Genomic DNA, 12,502 nt, shown 5'->3' on the forward strand with positions numbered 1-12,502 from the left:
GAGCGAGGCGGTGGGGCTTTTTTTTGTGTGTCTGTGGTTATGCTTGCAATGTTAGTGTCTGGAGTGTGAAAACAGATCTGATGGACTGGTGCCCTCAGCTCTCCCTGATCAGGCTCCAGCAGGTATCCCCCATGATTGACAGCTCACAGGTCATCCGCCCATCTCTCAGTCTGTTAGAGGGTGGGCGGTAAAGAGATTTGGAATGCCTGGGACCCTGATTGCTTTATTGCTCGCCTGTCAGAACCATTGTACAGCTCTGTATTATTAGGGCTCGCCATCTCTCACCGTCTGGAAGGTGTCGCGTCTCAGCTCTGCATAAAGAATCACCAATCCATTCAAAATCCTCTCTTTCTTTTGGCTGAAAGAAAGAAAGCACAGATTTTTCCACAGAATCTCCTGTATTGGTTTGTCAGATAATGCAACACAAGTGTCTCCAGGGAATGGTTTGGATGGAGCTGCTTTACACTCCAATGCAAAAGATTTGAGATCCCATTTGGAAATAATTAATCACAGCCATACCAACAATAGTCTATAACATTATAGAGGAATTACTCTGATGTTCCTGATTATCTCTCTAATCATGTTAAATTCTTTATTAATGTGGTGTTCATACCTTTAAAACATACAACACCTTCTTTATTTTACATTTTTTTATTATCTGTGGTGTTCTAGTGTGGTATATAATGCATAACTATGCAAATATTTCTAAATGATGGTGACTTAAACATTAAAAATATATTATGTGTTTTAACAACCTGCTAGTTAAAGTACTGTGCTTTATTTAGGTAGCATTTTGGTGACAGTGTCCACCTAAGATGAAATGATGAGCCAATTTGTCAATCAGCAAATTTACAAGCCACTGTTTTGATAATGGTTTAAGTGATTTTCCTGTTTTATATCATTTTAATTGGATTATTTATAATTGGACTATTGGATAGAAATGTCAAATTGGGCGTTCAAAAATTAACTCTTCATCAGAAAATATAGTACACAGGTACAGTATAGTCTAAAATCCCCCGTATTGTTTTGACATGAACGGGTAATACAGACAAAGGTAATTTTAAAATATCTAGTGAGATAATGTTGTGAAAAGTGCGTCATTCTCTATACTTCATTCCCGCTGGAACAAAGAGCCTCCTCCAAAGATACAATGGCCCAGTAAACAATATCTCTACACAAATCCCTGGCTGATTTTCTTCCGTGTTATTCCCCGAGCCGAGATGACAGACTGGCAGGTTGTTGAAGGTCATCAGAGCAGTACCTCCTGGTCCCCTGGAGCCTAGGTGATGGCCAAGCCACATCCCCAAGTGCTCTTGCTGCTCCGGGCCACAGCAGAGACAAGCCCACTGGGGTGCCACGTTTTCTGTCTCCATGGAGATGAGGCGACAGGCTGGCCACGGCTCAGGCTCACACCTTTATGGTCAGCGACTTGGCGTCTCTGAGGAGTCCTCCCTGTCTAACAGCAGTTGCACACAAGTTGTGATCACCCCCACTCCCACCCCAAAACCATTCACTCTCTCTTTTTGTTGTCTTCTTTAAAGCTAGTGCAAGCACAACGCCGCCAACAGTCCAACCCTCCTTGCCCTGGCAGTGCTACCCTTGTGAGGCCTGCTGGGAATAGTGGTGAGATGTTAGATTAGACCTTTAAGTCTGGGCAGGACCTAAGAGGGGATGCAACGCAAAGGGACTGCCCACTCTGTCTGTGGCTCATGCTCCATTATGGTTTTTATCTAGGGGTGTGAACGTATCATTCCCAAATTCCCAAAGTCTCCCTTTAAGATCCCCTCAGTTGGCTGCTGAAGAAAAATGGCTTCACTGGCTCAGTTCAGTATCCCTGTTGATCTATGTTATCATGTCTCATTAGACCAATGATGTTTGACAGATAGTTGACTCAGATGCATACTTTCAAATGTGTACATCACTGACAAGCAGCTTTCATGTTAGTGATCATATTGATTTTTAAAGCGTTATCGCTCCTCATTGTGTATGTGTGTCCTAATCTGAGAAATGAATGATAACCTCTTCATCACTCTACCCCCTGAGTGTTCTTACTGGAAGCCATATTGATTTTGTTAGTCTGAGAGTCCTTGCATTGCCTGGCCTTTACCTCAGGGACAAATCTAATTGTTTATCTCTGGACAGACTTCTGCCTTTACTCCCTTCTGTCTCATTATGTGCCAAGATTTGTCAAGTCAAGTCTCTCCACACTCTCAAATCTCGCTTTACAACATGTCGTTCGGCAGAACACTACAGATGGCTTACTTATCAACAGACCCTCCCACATGGAATGTTACAAACATGACAGCACAACACACTTGCAAAAATATACACAAACTGACATACAATGTAATCACACTCTGGAGACACGATTACACATACTGACACACAAAACATGAGTCACTTTTTTTAAGAAACACTGATTTCATATCTTTGTGTGTGCCTTCTTGAAATAAATGATTGTCTGAGATCTACAATGCACTACACAACAATTAACATTACAACAGTTTCTACTCTAATTCAGACAATGCTGGTATTTTTCCTTATTTTTCTAACACTATTCACAACGAATCCTCACTAATTCAAATGCAACTGGTATTTAACTAAGCTGGATCAAGTCAATAGATAAGTTTGACTCACAATATTTCACTAGTTCAACAACAAACACTGTAGTTTGCAAATTAGGTTGTTTTCATGTAAAGTAGTGTAGATACAGTGCATTTTGTCAGAAAACCTAAACAACCAAGGCTACTTTATACATAGCTGCCATCCTTATTTTGATCAGTATATTCATCATTTTTCAATACAAACCCAGTCTATGACGAGACAACTGAGTCTAAATGAGTGGCAAAGCTTTCTGAACTACAGACATACAATAAATGGATGCAAGTCCATGACTGGACATACTGGAGACAACTAGATGTGTTATAATAATGACAATAATCTACCAACACAATCAAAAATACAAATATAAAGTGACCGAACAGAAGAAAATGTCTTGCAAACATATATTTGATCAACATTTCCAAGTAGCATATCAGATTTATTTATGTCACTAAATAAATGTATTCATTTATCTCTTTAGGTTCAAAGTCCCATCATCATTTGTTATTTTCAGGGTTCTAATGAGTCTAGCTGGTTTTAAAGCTCCTCAAATCAGCAGATTATTAGCTTCTTTGGAACTATAAAGCTGCAGGATATTGTCATTCAAATCAGATGTGGGTTCAAATTTAAAGTTGAGAAATTGTCTTGAATAACTTAATATTGTGACAAATTTATTTTTTTTTAATTCAGCAACCACTCTTTTTTTTTCTTATCATTTTGCCCTCTCACCAGCTCTTCCAACTCTTTCAGGCCATTGGAAGCCCTTGGTCAGGTTTTATCACTGAGTTAACTCCAACGAAGTAGGCCAGATCGATAAGCACATTCTCAGAAAGGAGCCAGAGCACAGAGAGTTAGAGGCGCGGGGGAGAGAGGCGCGAGAGGCAGGGAGCAATCAGAGAGCTATGGATGTGTGTGCCTTCAGGAGTGGATCGATGCACTGACAGGAGCCCTGCTTTGTTCTCGCACAGTGCTCAGATGTTAGGCGTGCTTAACATGATTGCTTAAAGGTTTTTGTTTGCCTACTTGTGTTTTTGTTTGTCATTTTGCTCTACTTATAGTATATGCTGCTGTCCCTTTTGTCAGTAAGTTAGATAAGTGAGTAGGTTGGCTATCTTTGGTCTCATTGTTTCTTACACAGGTTTTTTTTCTTTTTTTTGTATATAAAATCTGTAGGAGTTTTAACTAGCATTTGACTCTTTAAAAATCTGACAAATTTATGGGCATGGATAATAGCCAAGTCCACAACTAAGGGCAACAAAACCAGAAAATAAAAAGAAAAACTAGACAGAATAACCAATTTCTTTAAAAATGATGATTAACAATACCCTAAAGCATACTTTTGAACCTTAAAAAAAAAAAAAAAAAAAAAAAATCAAGTGTCGAGGCAAGCACTACGAAAGACTTTGGTGTCCTTCACTCTTTAAATATGAGGACTGTTTGCTTTAGACCGCTTTAGATGTCTTTGACATCCTTTGTCATTTCTCTAGTTCCAAGGAATTTTTCATTATTACAAAAACCACATTCTTTATCCTCACACCACATGGCCACCCAAACCGAGTTAAGCACTTTGCCTCACTAAATACTCAGCCAAGAATTACTTCGAACAAGAACTTGGGTGTGCCTGCCTCCTCACAGAAAGGTGTTAACCGCAAAGGACAAGTAGGTGTCAATAGATCTGCTCTCAGCGCCTATGGGACGTTAAGACACATGAGCTCTTTTCCAAGGCTTAATAAGATAGCACAGATGCGCCCTTGTCTGAGCACAGCCATGTGTCTCATTGTACTTTGGCCTCCCAACCCTGCCACTGCAAGACCTCTATTGCATTGGCTGCATGAGAGGGTCTCATTAGGACAGACAAACGAAAACCGGGGTCAAGGTATATAAAGGTAGCCACAGCTAAAGAGCATGCCTCTAAGATGAGTTGGGAGCTCCACCACGTCTTAGGGCCACCCCTGCAGACCTCTGGCCCTCCCCATTATGACCTCCAATATCTACCATTATTTGATGAAGCAGAGCTTGATAATTATTTTGCGTGGTTGAAGAAGGGGGCACAGTGTGAAAAGAGTGTCTCACTCTAAGGGAAAGGATAGTAGGGGATGACAGAAAAAAAAGAAAGAAAAAAAACTAACAAAAAAAAAGATCAAAAGCAGGCCTTTCGCTTTTCATGCCTCAGAGGCTCTAAAGAGGATAAGGAACAATTGGGCCCTGGGTATCCTGTCCTCTCTGGCAATTAGACTCAGCTGATGAAGTGAAAGGGATGAATGGCAGGGTTCAAGGCCTTCTCTAGGATTCACACAACAGGGTGTGTTTTTACCTTCTTCTCCTTTATCTTCATCTCCCTTTAGAGTGGCAGAAATGCAGCTGAAATATTTCCAGATGAAGACAATGTGATTCAAGGTGCCAAATCTTAAGCATGGGGGCTGATGAGATTGAAGAGGTGTGAGAGGAGCTAAGGGGCACGAACAGACTTGCATGCAATCATATGTGCACACTTTTACCAAAACAGTGCACAAAGAGATGTGACATTTTTATATTTAGACAAGAATGCTAATGCTAAGTTTTAATTATGTATCTATCCCAACTTTTACAAGTTGCACTGCAGGTAGTGTATGGTGTAGTGTAATAGAATGAAGCAGATGCACCTGACATATGGACAATTGTTCATCCAGATAGTGCTTAATGTGTTCAGAAACTTACCTGATTGGTCAGATTTGTTTTACCAGTTTACCATTCTCAATGCACTTTACAGCTATTCAGTTTAGACAAAGAGCATGATCATCAATAAAACAATATAACATATGTCTATTTAAGTAATAGACAAAATATAGTCAAAATAATATAAAAGATAAGGTGTCTTATACACATTTTATACAACTTCTATAGCATTTACTATTACTGAGACACAATCGATCATCCAATTGAGATAAAAAGTAAAGCGTAAATGTAGAAAAAAATGATTTATAAAGTGAAAAAATAAAAACAATTAAGCAGCTCAACTGAAAAGTTTTAAGTGTTGGTATGCATCTATTATGCAACATTTAAAGCCCATCAAGCTTCTATTGAAATTTGATCTCTTCATATTTGCACTTTGTTTAATCGTTGTATAATATGCATGTGCTGTTTCACCCTTTCAAAATGTATGCCCTCCTTGCCAATGGATCTTGACAGCGATACATACATTATTTATTAAACTGTAGCATTAACACTTAACATTAAACTTCAATCCAAGTTCTCTAATAAAGCTTGAATCTGACACACAAAGTAAGCTACATTTTCAAAGCTGAATAACTGAAATAAAAGGTAAATAAATAGTGGGCATCCTTTATTAAGATGCTACATAGAGGACGCTACAAGCAGTCATGCCACACCCCTAGTGATAGTAGAAACATCACACTTCATATGGTATACACTTTCAAGTGCAATATTTTCCATAAAACTGGACCCAACCCCAAAATGATGCTGGAAATGTAAACAATTTATTTAATAAAATATTTTACTTTTACAGTGAATTACTGCAGCAGAGTAGAGGTGCTCTAATATGAAATGTATAAACTTACACAACACTTGTCGTACATTTCACAGGACATTTCTTACAGTGCCCATACCAGTAAATGGGCCCCCAAGCCTTGAATGATACTGCCACACCGCACTAAAACCTTAAGATGATTAGTGATATTCTTAAAACCTAGCCCACTGGTAATGTGTTTAAAGAAGCGATACGGCTTTTCCAAGCTTTGAGTTCAAAGTCTGAGAAGCATGGGGTCAGAATGCCAATGGGCTAAACAAAGAGTAGCCAAAATGGGCTTTGGGGGATTTGAAACTTAGGCCCCTGAACTCCTTTGATCAAAACAGAGCTACAGCCATAGAAATACTAAGTATCAAGTGCCTGGGACTGTGTCGCTGCCAAAGAATGGTGAGTTTGGCATGTAGAGAAACTATATGCTCAATATAGTAGGAAGTTAAGGAGTATGAAATTCTGTTTTAATACTTGGGGTTCCAACCAATGACAAACATCCAGGAAAATTATGGGTGGTTTGACCAAACTGGTTCTCTTGATGGGGCCAGATGGCCAATGGCTGCCAATTCTAACTTTAACATTCCTAAACTCACATTATAGATAGATTGGCATTTCTAACTTTTATAAATGTCAATCTATCTGTTGTCTAAATAGCAATGTCTCTTTATTCTAAGACAGAAAAGACACAGATTGTTATTGTAGCCTATAAAGTAGTTGTTTAGATGTTTCAATTGAATTCAATTTTAGCTAAAGGTTTGGAGAATCCCTTATTAAATTCTGTTTTAATGGCATATACAGGTGGCAAATATGTTGCTCTTCACCATCTGTTTTACGGATGTTATGTGCTAACTCTGGAAATATTCAACTGGCTAATTAGTTTTACTTTGACTCTCAGGGAGTGTCGTGTTTTAGTCAGTGCGCTTGATGAAACAAACAAGAATAAAATAGGATTCAAACACAAACTTGAACAGATTTTCCCATCTTGAGCAGCCCTGAGCAATTAAGTAAGCATGTTTTCATCTTATTCTAATAATAAATGTATCAAGTCTAAGACAATCCAACTGTGTTCAAAGTTATTATTACCAAATTGACATTAAGGATAACAATATAACCTGACCAAATTTACAGTGCGATTAATAAATGTTTTTCCTTAATGTCAAGACACCTGAAGTCGTTAAATGAAAATGGGCAAATAATCTAAAATCATAATCAATCAAAAACTCAATTATGCGTGTTTATTATCATGCTGTCAGTTACAGCGAAACACCTCTAGGCTGCTACATCAACAACTGATTAGTGCTGAAGACAGCCATAATGACAAATAGAACATATGATGGAGAAGACGATTAAACTGAGAGAATTTCAATTAGCCTGTGTGAGGTCTTTGAATATTTCCTCATGGCACTGGCAGTTAGCTCATATTTAAACAGTTATCACCATGTTTCCAGTCCACATTAAAATTATTAAAAGGGTGCATGGTGAGTCATACAGTATGACTGGTGTAACACGACAACAATAACACACTGGAGGCATGTTGGACTGTCTACAACTACAACTGAAGTCATTATATGGCATAACATGTAGTGCATGCTTGGGAAAGAAGAGTAACATGCATAGTTTTAAAACAATGAGTGTGTCATTCATTTGTTAAAGTGAACAGAATGAGAGTCTGGATGAAAAATGAATACATGCCTTCCTCTATACTACTACACTCTATCTGTCCTGTTGACTATGTAGCCATTAAGCATCTTCAGCTCTAGAACAATACAGCATATCAGAGTATCAAGTTGTATGGGGCCAAAATGCAATATGATACAATATGTTTTGTTGCCCATAGGAGGAAAGGCAATCTAATCAGAAAATAGTGATAATTATCAATCATAACTTCCTAGAACCCAAGGTGGTTTCATAAGATGTCTTGTTTAGTCCGACAAAAAGTCGAAAACCCAAAGAGATTCAATTTACCATAAACTAAGACAAGAAAAAGCAGCAAAATCTCATATTTGTGAAGATTAAAATGCCAAATTTGTGGAATTCTTTGGCTGAAAACTGACAAAAACAATTTATCCATTAAATTTCTGTTGATTAATTAATTGACTTCCTGAAGCTCAAGACACAGCATTAAATTTCATTCAATATCACTGAGTATGACACTGATTAGATACTGTAAGCAGATTTAGTATAAGTATGTATAAGAATATTAGAATGACAAAATATATATCATTTAAAGATTGTGAAATACCATCAAAACCTAAGTCAGGTTCCTGTCGAGCAGCCCTGGACATTACATGACTTTCCCTGTACAAATCTTCATTGAGTCTCTTTCTGCTCTGACCTAACCAAAGCCAAATCAGAAAAGCAGAATCACAATAAACTGACATATTTAAAGTTATGTTTTATAGTTTTCCTGTCCTGAGGTCTAGAGCCTAACTGATATATTGGCATGCTGATTTATCAGCTGATATTGACCTATTATAGATATATTGTATTGACATGTGATATGTTCTATGTGTGTGTTTTTTTATGTATCGTTATTTATAATTATTAAATTCCCAGTGAAGTTTACTGTTTCAGTGCACTGATGTCCTGCCTCCATTACATATCTTTGTCACATGTGTTTGATAACCACGTTTTAGGGATCATCAGAATTTTTTACTCACTAATATCAGTATTGGCCCAAAAAACTCCAGTATCAGGCTCTGCTGAGGTCACCCCCCCTACTGCCTGTAAGTAAACCGATCATTTTATGTATGGAGGACATTCATAATCAACAAAAACTCATTCAATTATTTTGTCTATTACCACTGGCAGACCCTTCCTGATGACATGAAAAGATAAAAAATATAATGGTCATCTTGTTTTAATTGTTAAAATTGTCCCTTTTTTCTTCTTTTTTTTTTAAAAAAAAAAGGTGACAGGGCCATTACTCCAAAGTCACCACTTATCAGCAGTATCACTGAGGATTAATGGTTTCACTTGTGCTAGTAAGAAATGTTTAAGTTGTCCTGATTATCAGTGCAAGAAAAAGAATAATGGTTATTTGTCATTGTGTTAAGCAGTGCTAGAGACTTATCTAACAAAACACTCAGTTAAAGACCACATTAACCATTTCTGGTGAGAGTGAATGGGTTGGAATGTGCACAGCTACTGTCTTAAATGAATACTTGCCTTGTTGTGTCAAACCAATTCATAGTTTATCATATCAGAAGCCATGATATTATGCCATTATGCTGAAATGAAGGTCTAAAAAAAGAATGGGTAAATGTAATGTGTTACATAGCTTATATCCCTCAGACCTTCAATGTAATATTCTTTATATTATTCACAGTTTGGTGCATTATTCAGACAGGTTTAAATGACAATGACATAAGCGTACTGTTAAAGATAAACCAACCAAAGAGCGGAAAAAACGTTGAACGATGAATCCAAAATGTTTCAGTAAATATTAAACACATCAATGATCTCACGACTTAACGTTTACTAAATTGAAGAAAATATAGTAAATTTAAAGATTAGGATTTTAAATTCAGATTCAGACTTATAGATTGTTTGCAGCAACAGCAATTACCACCACCAAGAGCTGCCATACTACCCATTTAACACGTTTGTCTCATGAAAGCCTCTTTTCTTTTTTTTTTCCAGCGGTACAGTCCCTGAAGCCTTTGTACTGGTTGTGCAGGCTTGTTCCTGCTCCAGTAATCTCCTACATTATTTTCCTTGTCTGTCACCTTTATAGTATCTATTAGCCACTCTCTACTATCTGTTTGTGGGGCATTTTCTCTTCCTTTTCCCCATGAATGTTTTATATATTGGAGGGAGAATGATTGTTCTTTGCAATGAGGCCAGCGCGTGGCCTCAGTAAGACAAATTGCTCCAGAACGTCTAAATGGCAGTCAATGATAACTCATTGTAAGGAGAGTAAGTGACTTCCAATGGAGTGGATAGGGGACAGAGAATAATGGCAGAGCACAGGTGAAAAATAGATGTTTGGCTCGGTGTAATTACTCCATTAGGGGGCTCTCTGTTAATCTACCAAACCACAGCAAGTGTTTTTACAGCAATGAGGAGGTGACGGGCGAAAAATGCCTGCAACTGGACAGAGAGCAGCCCCGCTACCTCCCCAATCACAACACACACTATGAAGTGTTTACTAATGGACAAATGTACTCTCAGACTGTGCTCTCTGCAGCATCACACGAGCTACTCCAGTTACAAGTAAGTGTGGTGATAGATGTATTGACGAAGTTCATCACTGAGCTGACATATTAATTACCTGCAATATGGTCCCATGCGTTCAGAGTGCTTTAACCTCCTCTGTCTCAATTGTGTACTGGGAGATGGATCAGCTGTGGGCCTGTTAAACATGAAAATCTAGGTTAGAACAAAAAAAAAGGGGACAAAAGAAAAAACCCACCCGCTGGAAATCAACACCCCCCATTCTGCTGATTTCCAGACAAACATAATGATAACAATTTTTTGACCATTTGGTGTCTGCTGCTTCTGCCCGTGGCAATCTAGACAAAAGAAGCCTGGGAAAAAAAAAAAAAAGCTCCAATATGGTCTTAAGAGTTTATTCTGACCACACAATCTGTTTTCTTAAGTCAACTTTTAAAACACTGCTATGAGCAGTGCCCACAGCTTTATCACTGAAGCTCAGATTGACCTTGTGTTCACCTTTATACTATTTCCCATCTGTTTAGGTTCCACCCTAGAATCCATCCCAGTTGGCTGAAGGCCCACTTTGCATTGGGCTTTCTCAGTGGAACCCTGAACAAAACCCTGTAGGAGCAAAAGACTCTCTGTTCGGCCTATTTCAGAGAAATTTCAGCTTGCATCTCAGAATGTCTTTTTCAAAACCCGACAAGCCTACTTGGACTTTTCAGGCTGTACCCCCCCTCGTGTGCAACAATAAAAAGAAACCCAGAAAGTGTAAGAGATTTACCCTTCTTTTCACCTAACTTGAATCAGTACAGTCCTCCAGCATATGGCAGAGTTAACAAGTGAGGTCAGGATAATGTGGTCAGTGCTGCAGCTTTAAAAAAGGTAAAGCGTGACCAACATATAGTGAGGCTTATAAGAAAAACATCCACCAATATAAACAAAGAAAGTGATCACATTTGCAGAAAATTAGTTTTTGTTTCTTTAAATGCCGATACTTTTGCATTTAACTTACATTAGAGTTAAGGCTGTACACATTTATCTACATCCTTGGTTATAGCTCTGCTGATACAAATCCTCACAGCAGCTCATTAGAGGGGTAAACTGACCTTCAACTAGATTACAAAAAAAAAAAAAAGCTATCAGCAGGCAGGTGTACATGGCTAAAAACACACACAAAGGCACCAATAGGGGGGAATACAAGGCGTCCAGCTGGACAATTTTCACTGCCCCAAAAGCTACAGGTTGCGGTAAGGGGACTTCAAATGCTAAGGACAGTGAGAGGTGCCATTATCACTCAGTGCTGAAAACGAGCACGGTGACCCGATTAAAGCGAGAATTTCTGGGTCACGGTCTTGTTTTTCAATGCTTAATTTGTCTATCGATAGTGACACGGTCCGTGGCTTGCACCTACCTGTAATATTATCTTACTAAAAGTCGTGGTTCAGACAGGGGCCCTTGTCACTGTAACCCAACACGGTGTGAGTGAGCGGATTGGCCTGCAGCGTGTTGCAGGGAGGAAGCTCCGGCCGGCCAGCCGCCTGCCTGTGAAAGTTGCGGGCTGCGGCGCCGCTCAGTGGACGCTCCGGTTTCTGGAGCTCCTTGTCTTCACTTTGTGGCTCTTCAGGCACGGCAGACTTCCGAGCATGCATGCGGGAAAAATATCAACTCTTTTCTTTTAAAGTTTCCAGAATGTTCATGATAACATTTATTTGGGAGGGTTGGGAAGTTTGATTGTTAAGTTTGCACAAAATAAAAAAAAAAGTATGTTATTATCTAAACTAGTAGCATATATATATATAGATAAATATATATATTATAGTATATATATATATATATATATATATATAATATAATATATATATAAAACGATACATATATATATGGACAGATAAATTCTCCACGTTTTATCATTGACCTCTGCATGGGGACTAACTTACGTTAAAACTACTGTTAATCTACTTCTGTGTGATGCTGATGGCAAAACTTTTATTTTCTTCCTTTTATTCATTTCTTTTTTCCAGATAATTGAGCGTGTTGTGCTGAGAGTTTGGTCCAGTGTGTTTGAGGGTTTTATCTGTTTATTTGTCTCGTTATCACATGTAAACGAGGAGCAGATGAGTGCGAGTCTTTCATACCCTCACATACCAACACACTGCAGATTTTTCAAAGCTTTGGTCCATAAAGCCTGCTCCATATTTTGTGAATATTAATAATAATAATATT

General features: G+C 38.3%; 1 long non-coding RNA gene across 2 annotated transcripts in view; it reads right to left on the minus strand.

The window, feature by feature from the left end:
• LOC113744172 (uncharacterized) overlaps positions 1-11,873 on the minus strand; it is a 69,655-nt gene extending 57,782 nt beyond the window's left edge. The window contains exons 1-2 of one of the 2 annotated variants that reach the window (XR_003461319.1): positions 11,691-11,873; positions 10,392-10,472 (exon numbers count right to left, since the gene is read on the minus strand). This is a non-coding gene — a long non-coding RNA (uncharacterized LOC113744172). The remainder of the gene's footprint in view (positions 1-10,391; positions 10,473-11,690) is intronic. The other variant, XR_003461318.1, reaches the window with a different exon arrangement.
• Positions 11,874-12,502: the final 629 nt, after the last annotated feature.

The sequence above is a fragment of the Larimichthys crocea genome, chromosome XXI, assembly GCF_000972845.2.
Source record: "Larimichthys crocea isolate SSNF chromosome XXI, L_crocea_2.0, whole genome shotgun sequence".
NCBI lineage: Eukaryota > Metazoa > Chordata > Actinopteri > Sciaenidae > Larimichthys > Larimichthys crocea.